Source organism: Ammospiza nelsoni, chromosome 1 (genome assembly GCF_027579445.1).
Source record: "Ammospiza nelsoni isolate bAmmNel1 chromosome 1, bAmmNel1.pri, whole genome shotgun sequence".
Classification (NCBI taxonomy): Eukaryota; Metazoa; Chordata; class Aves; order Passeriformes; family Passerellidae; genus Ammospiza; species Ammospiza nelsoni.
In genome coordinates, this window is record NC_080633.1 from 12,639,646 (window position 1) to 12,652,932 (window position 13,287).

Sequence of the window (13,287 nt, forward strand, 5' to 3'; positions counted from 1 at the left end):
TTTGTAGGATTTTGGAGATTGCCTAGAGACACTAACTCTCTCCAGAAGCAAGAAATGGCTCCGACTGCAGCATGTAGGATGTGGATGTGCCACCATAAAGGACACACCCTGGCTCTGAGACCCAGACTGGTGTCTCAGCTCTGCAGTGTGCTCTCAAAAACCTCCTCCCTGTCTAAAAGAACCCTGGTTTGATGCACTCATTATCCCTGCCTCTTTTTCCTGCCATTTGGCAGTGAAAGAACACACCTGCAATGGAGTCATGAAACAAATTCTGTGAAATTTAGAATACATACATTTATTGATTTGTTTTTTTATGGGACTGGTATTTTGATTAGCCTGCTTTGGGGGGAAGTACAGAAAGAACTGACCTGCCCCCAAAGGCCAGGCAAGTGCCTTGAGAGCCTTGTCACTGTAAATGAATAAATGAGAGAGGCAAGCTCCTCCAAACAGCAATCATGAATGCCACATTAGACAACTGCTGCTTTAGTCAAGTGCTCTGAATCATCAAAAACATCAATTTCCTTTCAATAAACAATCAAAGACATGCCTAAAACTTCTGGAGAGTAACTCTCTCTTCATCCTCTCTGCTTATCAGTTCCTTTTTGAGGTATGTAACACTCCTAGGAGCATTTCAGGAAAAAATACTTTAGACATTTTAACTTGCTGAGATATTGAGATAGTGAAGAGAAAGTACTATAGGGCACGGTGTTTTGTTTTGTGAATGGCCAGGGTAGACAATGGAGAGAATGCTCCAAATCACTGAACACAGATGTTGCTCCATAATAAGGAAAAAGGACATTGTGCCTTATCCACCCTGGAATATTCTCATATGGGTTCCCATCAGCTGCCTCGGATAGACCACGTCTAATTTTGTCCTCTAAAGTTTTAATTATTTCAAATACAGTCCCACAGATTGAATAATGTGGCTTCTGTTTTTTTTAACTTCTTTTTGTCCTCTGAAATACTGGAGTTTATCTACAGCTGGAAACAGGCTGTAGGTTGATGTCTGGTGCTATTATTGATACTAGATCCTCTCAGATTTTGGGATGAAAGCAATCACCCCTTTGAGTGGAAGGAAAGAATATTTCCCTTATGTCATACAGGTGGAGAATGTTCTTTTCTCTTTTGGCCTCCTTAGTAGCAGGGATAGCACTTCCTTCTTAGCATCACCTGGGAGATTTCTTTAGTAAAATAGATACTTGTAAAGCTCTTAATCCTGCCTCATCACCTTCTGCAGTTGGAAATTCAGTCTCTTAACTCAAGGATGATGCCTCCTATAGGCTGATGGTGAATATTTGGTCTATGATGTTTGTGCTGTGCTGTGCTGTGCAGAAGAGGAAGCTTCTAAAGTTGATATTGACTAAAGTTACTTACCATTTCAGGGAGGTGGACACACAGACCTGCAAGGCTCTATCCAGACCAATGCTCATATGTCCCATTTGGTTATAGGAAAATGTTTAATATCACTTAGAGTTAAGATTTTATAATTGTAAATGCTTGTGAATTGTGATCTTTCAGCTAAAATGTTATCATTGAGGTCCTGCATACTTTTAATGGGAACTTTGACATGGAGGTAGTCAGTTTGGTTTCAATGTTTAGATGCTTATTATAAATTTCTATAAATTTATCCTAGAAATAACCTAAAATTAATACTTTGGCATAAGAAAATCCCTAACTTCATGCTATGGTAGTCTGCATAAGTGAGTCACTTCATGTTTAATTTAATTTCAATGAATGTTGAGTAATGAAGTTTATACACTTGAAAAGGAAGTGCGACATAAGGTAAGCAGATTGTTGGACAAAAATTAACCCAGGTCTGGTCCAACTCTCATTAAATCAGTGGAAACTTTCCAAATAGGAGTAGGATGAGCCCACAATAGCATAAACCCAGACTGAAGTCAGTGAGCCTACTTCGGATTCACACTAGTAAAAGTGAGACTGCAACTTCATTCCCAGTGTTTAGCAGCTGCAGCACAAAGCAGGCTCTGATGTTGCACCCAAGGTGGAGTTTTGCCCCGTCACAGTGACTCACAGATATTCCACTTAGTCACTGGGGGCTCTCATCATCACTGCAAGTGCACTTTCCCCAGTGTTTGCTCAGGCAGTCAGCGTGGCACTGACTAATTTCCTTTGTGAGTCTGGGTCTCACTGCTGGCAGGGGCAAGGGTGGAAAAGCAGCCAAACTATAGAAGTTACCTTTTGCACACATAATGAGTAATAAATGCAAAGGATTGGACTCCACAGAAAGTGGTCACTTGGGGAAGCTCCATGAATCCCATTTTAACATCAGAAAAAGAATCTACCAAAAAAATAACCCAGCAAAACTATATGGGAGAAAATTTATTATATGTTTTAAGCAGGAAGTAATAAAGCAAACAATATAAATAGAGTAGATAAGCAAAGAACAGTCTCAGTCTAACCACAGCACTTTAGTAAATCCCATCAGGCAACTATTTTCACCTTGAAACAACTGAGTGTTTTAAAAGCACTCAAGTTTTATTGAAGGTGAAGAGGACTTGGGCTTTTAGATTAGTCAGGATTTCTCAGAAATTCCACCCATCAGGCTTACCTTGGAAAAGATTTAAAGTTTTGCATGGAGTCCTATAAATCAAGGGAAACTCAGAGTAATGCAGAACTTCAGGACACACCAAGAGAAATGTATCTCATGTCCCCAAACAAAGAGACTTGGAGGAAAGGCTGAACATATAAATGCTCTCAAAAACTATTTTAGACATATATTTAACTGTGATGCTACAATTAAACTCATGAAACTTAGTTTTATGCCTGTAAACAGCATGTTCAGCACTCAAACATGACAGCAGAAAGTCAAGTCAGTGCACTGTTTTGATTTTCTTTGGTATTCTTGGAAGTAGGCTGTTTCAGACCCAGCATCATTTTTCCCAGCTCCAGAAATGTAATGGACTGCCTACACATTCAGCTTTGTTTCTATGGTTTCTCCTTAACAGTAACAGAGAGAGGGTTAATTGCATATCTACACATTTCCATTTGCTACAGAAGCAAATGTGCAGATGACAGCATGGTGCCCTGTGTTCCTGGGAGGGGTTCCACAAATAACTCCCCACTTGTATGTTGGATGAGTTCATGCTGAAGTTAAATTTGTAAGAAAATATATTATTAAGTCATTAGAACTGCCACCTGGAACTCATCATTCTAGGAATTTCACTCTACTCCATGTATTTCACATAGCAGGTGTAAGACTGGGGTTGCTAATATATTTAATAGTTTAGTGGGAAACCTAAAAAATCTCTCGGTGGAGTGGAAACCTCAGAAATTTAGTAAGTCCCACTGTAAGAATCAGCAGAAGGGGCTTTGGTAAAAAACAGATATGTTCATATACACATTTCAAATAAAAAGTATGGCCAAAATTAAATTAAAATGTTGAATTTAATAGGCATTAATATAATATAATCTAATCTACTAATAGTGAATATTTACTATTACTCTTATCTTGTTTAGCTACTGAAATATTTTTCCTCTGGGTTGGGTGTAATGGCTTTTTTGAGACCTAGTATTGTCCAACACCTTTTATACACTCTCTGTTCAACACTGATATTAAAAATTCTGTAAGTTTTCATTAAAACACCTGGATACAGCCTTGCAGATGGTTTTATACTGAGATAATACTTTCAGTCATATTTGCCTTTCCACGGGTGGGTAGTTTATATTCCTTCAGTGTCTACTGAACATGTCCATGAGACTCATGCCTTGCCAATTTTTGTAAGTTCCTGTCTTATGTTCATAAATGTGGTATGCATGAATCACCAAAGATTACAAGCTACAATGAGGGTTTCTTTATTCAGGACATGCATTTGCTCCCAAAGACATGAATTCTTCAAGGAAAACACTCTGAGAAGCTGAAACATCCACTGAGTTCTATTGTATTGAATGTAGGAGGTCTTAGCCTCTGCATGCCACTCATCTCGGTTATTTATTCCACATATATAATCCTTCTAAACAAAGAATTTATTAGAATTAGACTGTAGGTAATTCAGATGCAAGGAAAGTGATTGTGTGCTGTAAAACTCGAGTTGTATGAGCAAAAAAACGACTGCTTTAGATGCCAGGCATTTATTATACAGCACATACAGGGATGTCAAGCTCTTCCACGGGCTCACAGCTGCGCACACAGTGAGCCAGCCTGCCTGAAGTCCTGAAGAGAGAATATATTTCAGAACACATTTTCTACTTGGACCAAGTTCTTATCTGATAGCTGCAGCTGGCTGTCTTTAAGATAGGGGAAATCAGTGTCATGTCAGGGCTTAGATAGCATTTCTTTCAATAGTTCTCTGGCAGAAGTGTTGCCTAAGTTGCAAAAATGGCAAGAATATTTTCCCAAAAAATGTAGTGCTCTGAGTTGAGTCCCTAATTTAAGGGATTAAATGAACACCACCCCTTTGGAGGGACTGGGTAATTTGAGAGACCCAAGAGATCAGGAAGAAGGGAGCCTGACTTGAGCCTGGCTTCAGGATACTTCTGGAAGCTCACACTCCCTGGATGCACATTGCTGTTTTCCAACAACCATTGACAACTGGAGATTTCTTCCTTTTCTGTGCACAGAGTTCTGGATCTCCCCCTGGAGGGAACTTCAGGGTGTACTGGGCTATAGCCTCCATAATGGCTGAGCTCATTTAGATCTCTCCAAATGGCTTCAGATTTGCTGGCTCATAGATAACAGTGAGAGTGGAGCCACAGCAGCTCCAGTCTGTGGTAATTCTCTGGGGGTTACGAAAAAATCCAGGAAGAAAAGCAGATACTAAGGAAGTGAGTCTATTCTAAACCAAAATTAATTAGTATCTCTTGTAAATTATCGGTTTCATCAGTGCTGTCCACAGCTGAGGTCAATCCTAAACATCTTCACGTGATCCTGATCTTCCAGGTATCCCCCCTACAGCTACGCCTAACCTGACACTTGTCAGAAGGACAGCAAAATCCCCTTACAAGACTTGCACAAGGGGGTTGTGTAGTTAGGCAGATAAAAAATAAAACTGGAAGACAATAATTAAAAACAGGAAGCAGAACACCAGGGGACCAGAAGGATCACCATTATTAATATGTGCTGATGTGAGAGACAGCACTTCAGAGAGAGACAGAGACCACAATCACTTGGTAAAACCGAACAACAAAGAATATGGGACCTGCCACATTAACTGAAATAGCAGATGCCCCATTTTGCTCATCTGGGAGAAGATGAAAAGTACTTGACAATGGGATAAAAATAGAAGATAGAAGATATAATTAGAAATACCTTTTTTACTTTCTCTTCCATTTTTGTCTATTTTGCATAAATTACAACGGAATTATATCCATGCTTTATATAAAAAAATATTTTAGAAACCCTTTCTTTTCACCATAAAGTACAAACATAACACAAATAGGGACAGTAAGCTACCAAAGACACTTCAATTCACTTCCTCAACCTGGAAAAGAGATACTAAATCACAACTGATTCATGTCAACTGGGGAGTCAGCCCTTTAGAATGGAAGAGACTAACAGGGTAATTAATGGCCCCAGCTGTGGGTTCTATATATGAATTGATTAAACCTTTCACACCACAAGAATTTTTCATTTTGGATGTACTCATACTTGTGCTTTTTAATTAATTAGAAAATTGAGAGATGGAATCTTCTGGTTTGTTATCAGATGAATTAATTCAGAAAGCCATTTGTTTGGGGTTTTTTTTTGTTTGTTTGTTTGCTTGTCTGTTTGGGGTTTGTTTTGTTTTGTTTTTCTGAGGCTCCCACTGTGAAAAAAGTATGTTTCTGTTTCTGGTGAAACTATAGGTAGAGTTTCTGATGTTACAGAGTGCTTCTGATATACACCAGAAAACAAACTTTTTACTTTAAATAAATATCCCATACTGCCTATGGGAGTAAAAAATAGTACATGGCCCTATTATTAAGCATTATATCACAATATGTTGGTACTGAAGACTGTATTTAAACCTTGCCTGTACAACTTTAGTTTGTCATTTCATGACTTTGGAATATCTTACTTCTACATATGCATAGGATTGGTGTGAGTGTGGAAGGTTAAAGTTATGATCATCTCCACTTCTGTCCAATGAAATAAATAAAAAACAATACAATGCAATTACATCTTCCCCCCATGTGCTAGGCTTTTGAGAAGCCTGTCAGGCAGACTGAAATAACAAATCCATGGAAAACCTCAGCCCCTGGGGACATACCCTTAAGTGATCAGCAGGGAGAGTGAGGAAGGGTAAACAAACATCTTCCACTCCCTTCTTAATAACTTCACCATTCCTAAGCTCATGGGCCCTTGTGTTCAAAACACATAAGGAAGTTTTTTAGGTAAGGGAAATTCTCTATTTACCAGAACAAGGGTAGCAGGAAGTGAAGAAAGATTAGATAAACCATTAGTGCAAGAAGAAATGGAAACCAAACCCTAGTAACCCTCAATTCACAAAGTCTTCTTTGTTTATCTAAATATTTATTTCTACAATTGATAAACCAGGATATATTTTTGGGGTTTTTCTTTAGTGTGAATTGTACTCTTTTTATGTTACTTTGTTTAAATAAAGTAACAGAGTCCTCTATATCTCAAGAAAAATACAAAATAGTTGATTGGGGTCTGTTTGACATTGAAATTTACCTAATATTGTGCTGATTGTTCTTCACATCTATAATAGCTATCACGGCAAAAGTTGTGGTTTGTCTTTTCATATTACAAGCTTTATAAAGAGTTTGTGCTTTCTGCTTAGCATAACATGTCACAGTAATTTAACTCAATAGTAATAAAGATAAGGGTTTATATATATGTACCAAATAACTGGTGTTTTACCATTGCCATTCAAAGCCTTGGACCTTGATGGAATGGTTCCCCTCCTGCAAAAAAGGTAGCCTTGAAAGCATCTTTTAATAAGATAGCATAAGAAATTTGTTGAAAGAATAGAGTTATAATATTCAGAATACAGCTCTATTATACGCAAGTGATAAAACACCTGGAAAAATATATTGTTTTATCAAAATTGGGGAAAAATTCAGCTGTTATTCATGACAATTTTTTAATCAACCATAATCACAAGTGTTTCATTTTTAACTTACTTTTTGTTAGCTGTCTTAGCCTGAGAAATGGGAATGTCAGCTAAAAAGTAAATTGAGTCATGAAAACAAAGTTAAAGTTAACTTGATAGTTTAAAATGAATGTCATACTATGCTAAAATGCAGAAAGACCTGAAGGAATGTTTTGAACTTTTATGAAAGAATAAACTGGGTCTTACAAACCAGCTGAGTTGAGTGGTTTTTTTGGCCAGCATGTTATTAATTCATTGCAATGTGTGGATAAGAATTAAACAACTATAAAAATGATCCAAAACCTCAATGACCAATAATGTTTATTTGGTCATTAGTACAGTAGGTATTGTCCACAGGAGCAAGAAACGTGGCTCAATAGGAGGAGAATTTATAGTTATTTAATGTACAAAAGGATTACAGACTGTTCAAAGCACTGAAATGGAGAAAGATATATTAAGAAACATAAAAGTGATGAAAGTATCCTTGTGTTGCAAACAGCAGTTTTGTGCTGAGATCAGTAGACTGAGTTTGCAGTTCCATTGTATTTTCTAATCTATTATTTATTTGGGATTCATTTTCCACTGTTCAGTTCTTCTACCCCTTGGGCTTCCCCCATCTAAATTAGATCTGCATGACATGTCATCTGTTTAAAACCTCCACCACAAGATGGAAAGAACTTTTTGTTTTCCCATAACAGAAATTAAAATAATACCATTTAAGGAAAGTGAAATTATCGTCCCTTCCAGGCCTCTTCATAACTACATAAGAAAATTGACCTTTTCAAATCTTGGAGTTGAATTTATATTTCAGAGCTGTACAAGATTTGGACTTGAATTCACTATTCAGAAGACCCCATATTCAGATAGCTCAGATATATACTCAGTGTTCTGTTTAAATTTAAGTCTGGGAGACAGCTGAAATAAATTCTTAGTTCAGCTTCCTGACTGGCTGCTAACTGGAATGTCACCCCAGAATTCCACCGATGAGTAAGGTTTTGTAGACCATAAAAGCAAGACAAGGACCCATTTTGTTTGTTCCAGGACATGTGCAGCCTTTCAGAGATCTGAAGTGTTCATTTATTACATTTTACTTAAGGCTTTAAGAAATTTGGTGACTGTTTTCATGGATCCCATCTTGATATTTTATATAGTGAGAGGAAGGACACATCCAAGGCTGTCCTATGGAAAACACTAAAGAACAATGGACCAGGAAAAAAGAAGTTAATTCTCAATATCACTACAGGAAGTAGTTCTTTTTTACACGTTATTGCTCTGGTAGGGGTGATTCCTTTTAACAGGATCACCACCATGGTTTGAAAATTTCCAGTTTGCTCTTTCTGTAATATGGAAAGTGGGAAACAATTGTAGCTATTGAGGATGAGCTAATGTTCATACTAATGATCTTGTTATTAAATTTTCAAAAGATATGCCTAGGACTCCATTTTAGAAGGCTGAAACAGTTGTGAGAGAGGATCCACGCTGACATTTGTAAGAAATCCTCTTTTACTGATTATGTTGAATGCTCCACACAGGTCCTGAGCTTACAGGAAGACCAGATGATGAGCCCCTCCAGTCTGAGCACTCAGAGCTCCCTATGCATGCTCTTGTTTGCTCTCTCCCTCTCTCACATTTGTTCTTTCTCTCTGAGCAGGACAGGGGACACACGTGGTTGATGGAAAATTGGAATAACCTCCTCTCATGGTAGGGGATGCTGCTGGAATTTCTAGCTTCCTGTTAGGTTTCCCTTGTGCTTCTGCATTTATCTCAGTCTGTAGGCCTGTGCTTGCTTGCACCGTGCATCCCTAACAGCTGTGCCCAGGGGTGACCCCAGAGCTGCTGCATGGTTCAGGCTGACATCTCCTTTCCAGGAACATGACACCTGGTTCTGCTGCCACACCACCGTGAGACTTTGAATTCTTCAAATCTTCTAAACCAAGCAGCCCTGTCAGCTGAAGTGAGAGATTGTTTTCAGGCTTCTTTTCTTCCTATTTTTTTGTAAATGTTTTCACACTTGATAAACTGAGGTCTTGGTTCTGAAAGGGGATGAAGGTCTGGTTATGTGCCAGTAGAGCTGGTCCAGAGGAGAGCCACTAAGTTAAAGTCTGGAGAATGTCTCTTGTGAGGAAAGGCTTGTGCTGGGCTCATTCAGCCCCAAGAAGAGGCAACTGACATGGGACCCCCTTAGTTTGTACAAATATCTGAAGGGTAGGTGCCAGAAAGATGGATCCAGGCTCTTCTCAGTGGTGCCAAGCACTAGGACACGAGACAATGGACAGAAAGTGATGCAAAGGAAGTTCCACTTGAACATGAAGGAGAATTTCACTGTGCAAATGACTGTGCACTGGAGCAGGTTGCCCAGAGAGGGTATGGAGTGTCCCTCACTGGAGATATTCAAGAAGTCTCTGTATTCAACCCTGTACCATGTCCTTTGGATGGCCTTGCTTAAGCAAGGAGGTTGGACCAGACGTCCACTGTGGCCCCTTCCAACCTGACCCATTCTTGTCCTTGAAATGAGACAAATCTCCCACCTCTTCCTGTAAAGTAGCTGACCTCAATGGAAATTAAACTTGCAAAGGTTCTAACATGATCAGGTGTGAAACACTGAAAGGTTGTCTGAAAAGTTACAGAAACAGTGATTTGCCTGCAGTGGATTTGCCTGCAGTGTAAGCAGGGTTCAGGCAGCTGAAGCTCTAAGCATGTTCAATGTATGTCACTCACATTCTGCTGCATATATATTTCGCTGTCTTGCAAAATTAAAACGAGTGACTACAAATAACAATCAAAAGGAGATAATTTCTGAGAGGAAAATATTCCCTTAACAAAGATTAAATATTGCTATATATAGAACATGTATGAATAAAAATTAAAATATACTCTCATGTCATAATTGTCAATACTGCTGTGGTTTAATCCCAGGTGGCAATTATTTTGTGAATTTATTTTCTATGCCATTTTGGCACCTGCAAACATTATTGCCTCAATACATGCCTGCAGAGATGTTTTTTTTTCCCCATTACTCTGGTTATGAGTTGGAGACAAAAGTATTTGCTGTTCTAAAGAGAAATTCCACGCATTTGAACAAGATATGCATTGCCATGGCAGAAAATTACAGTAATGTAAACAGCACATATCTCAGCCTATTTTCCCTGGACAATACTGCTCCTCACCATCCTGTCTGCTGTCCATAGCTGTCACTGTCTCAGGATCTCTCTCAGGAGTGCACCCTGCCTTGGGACCCGTGAGCAAAGAAAGGTTTCAGCTCCATGTTCACAAGCACAATTTAACTCACCCTTCTTGGGTGAATCCATGCAGGGGATTTGATGTGCCTTGTGTGGGGACCAGCCATGTCCCTGCCTCATTGCTGAGGGACAAAGCAGCCGCAGGATTTGGCTCTGTGGGGCTCTCCAGCTGCACTGACCTGGGCAGCATTTGTCCACCCAGGATGGATGGTGTGAGAGGGTCAATGGTAGCTCCAGGCTTTCAAAAGCAGGAAAGTGAAATTGCCTTAATACTCCAGCTCCTCTTCCATATTTGCCATACACTTTCTCCCAGGTTTCTTTCCAGTCCTGTACCAGCTCTGCAGGTTTTCTGATCATCTGCCAAGATAATTCAGCTTGCTAACCCTGCAAACAGCACTTTCCATTTTTTTGCATCTCCAGCTGTCTGTCAGTGCAGCAGTGGGAGCCCGTTGCTCTGGGTCAGACAGACAGCAGTGCTGGGTGCCTGCAGGGAAAGATCCTGCAGCAGAGAGGGAGGCAGGGGTGGCTGAGGGGGAGGCAATCCATCACCTTGTGCAGCAGCACTGAACTGCTGAGTCTGCCCCTCTGTCCCCCCGGCCTGGGTATGGATACCACACTCCACCCCGTGGAATCTGCATCTCATTCAGGGAGTCCTGGTCTTATGGAAATGTTACAAATGGGATTGCACTTTGGATTTAAACATAAAGATGGGAGATTCTGTCCCCTAAGTGGCAGAGCCCTCCTTTCTGTTTTATATTGCTCCTCTTATACTAATTGGAGGAAACTCTGGGTGCTTTCCAGAAGAGCAATAAGCAATGGAACTAGTATTTGTCATGTGCTCATCCTCTCCACAGGGAGAAATCCATGTGCAAGGGAATGGTCTATCTGAATTTTTAAAAACCATTTGTACACAGACTCATATCCAAGCAGACAAACATATTTATTTTCTTCTTAAGGGAAGCAAGGTCAAAAAGAAGCTTGGGATAATTACAAAGAAAAGAGATGAAGCTGCCAATGATGCTGTTTGTGCCTCTGAAAGTTTTTCTATTGCTTTAGTGTAGTTCTCTTGGAGCATCCTTCACTGAAGCTGTGGGAAATAACATTTGCTGAAGAAAAAACACATTTGGAAATCACCATAAAATCTAGTCTGCATGTACCACATGGCAGCTGTGCCAGCTGCAATTACTTCACCTCTTTAAATAGTTCTCTTACTGAGATGTTGACTTTTACAAGCACAGCATTTCCATGTTATTATTCGTACTACCAGACATCCCCCACAACAGGGGATTTCCTATATTCCGTTTGGAAGACCCACATCCCTTGCTGACATAATTTAGGATATCACTTTGTTAATATTTTTGCAGATACATGGGAGCAATCCAGGTCACAGTGTTGTTGGGCTGGCTGTGGGCATGACAGCTTGGCCTCTTCCCCAGTGGCAGGATGATGTTCTTAGAGAGTGGCAGCATCTTTCTGGTGCACCTCCTTCCTTCAGCACCGCTGATCTCCAGGTCCAGTTCTGTCCACCTGGGCAAACTTGCGTTCTCCTCTAGTTTCTTATTCAAGGGCTTCAATGGCATCTCAGCAAGTTTCTGACTCAAGGAGTCAGTAAGCAATAGGTGGGGGTAAAAAAAGGGGGGTCTTATTATTGCCAGAACAGGTTAAGTGGTGACCTCAAAGTGGAGAGCGGGAACAGTCTTCATGGATGGATCATGATCTGGTTTTCTTGCATTCTCCAAATCATGACTTTTTTTCAGGTTGCCTTTTGGTTTTTATTTAATACATACATCAAACTGTGGGATATGTCACCAAGGCATGAGAGCATCTTCAAAGTCATGACTGTGCCAATACAGTCTGAACTTGCCACTCCCAAAGGAGCTAGCTGCCAACAGAGCCATTCTTGGTGCAGTCTGGTGCCTGGATTCACTCTGTGCATCCTCCCCTTCACAGTTTTGGATGGACATGTCCATCCTGGCAGAGATCATTATTCGGAAGCTGAAGGTGTTTCATGGATAAACAGAGAGACACTGCTGGAAACTTTTGTGGTCTCAGCTGCCAATGTCTACTGATGGTGGGAGTCCATGAAAAATTCATCTCCATTTATTCGTGTCTAAAAATACCACTTTTTAATAAAATTTTAACACCTGAAAAAATCTCAAGAATATTTTTATCTTTATAATACAGCAATAAATGGCTAAAAATGGTGACTTTCTTTAAAACAGAAATCCATCTTTGGCCAAAGACCAAAAGAGGGAAATTTTATACCAAAGGCTAAACAACCAGGAGGTTAACTGTATATAGGTCAGCTCTTGATGTTCTTTATTGCAGAATGCCCAATTTTCTTTTAAATTTTCTTTTAAATTTCAAGGCAAAAATTGAAAGATTTTATTCTCATTTTTAAAAGAAGCTTTTATCCCTTGGATAAACAGAAAATATCAACAAAGTAGACAAAGCCCAAAGGTTGTTATTTCACTAGTAACTCATACTTTTTCAGTTTAATTTTGATCCATTGCTTTAAGCTGGAATTAATTTTTTTTCCACCGGAATGGAATGAAAAATTAGGGACTGTAAACCAAAGTCTCAAAAGCCAGAGAAATGCAAGTTTTTTCTCATTCCTTTCTTCGAGAGTTGCTTTATTTCCAAAGTCAAAATACGAAGACAATGCAACTGCTGTTCCTGTACCCTAACTGTTGCACTCAAAAGCTGCAAAGGAGACAAACAAGTCTTTTTCTTTTTAGAATCCAGTCCAGCTAAGCCATAACAGGAAAAAAATAGCACCTTCCCTGCTAAAGACCTTACATCTTGCTTTTGAGAGCATTACAAAATAGGCTCTGTCTGGAAACCATTCCACTTTACATGGGTATGTTCATGCTTTCAAAATAAATATTCCTAAACATGAAAAATAGTGTACTTTAATTGAAATAGTTTTCAGGTAATTTTTTTTTCTTATTCACAGGGGTATTTAACTCACAAAATCAGACAGGATATAAAAGCTT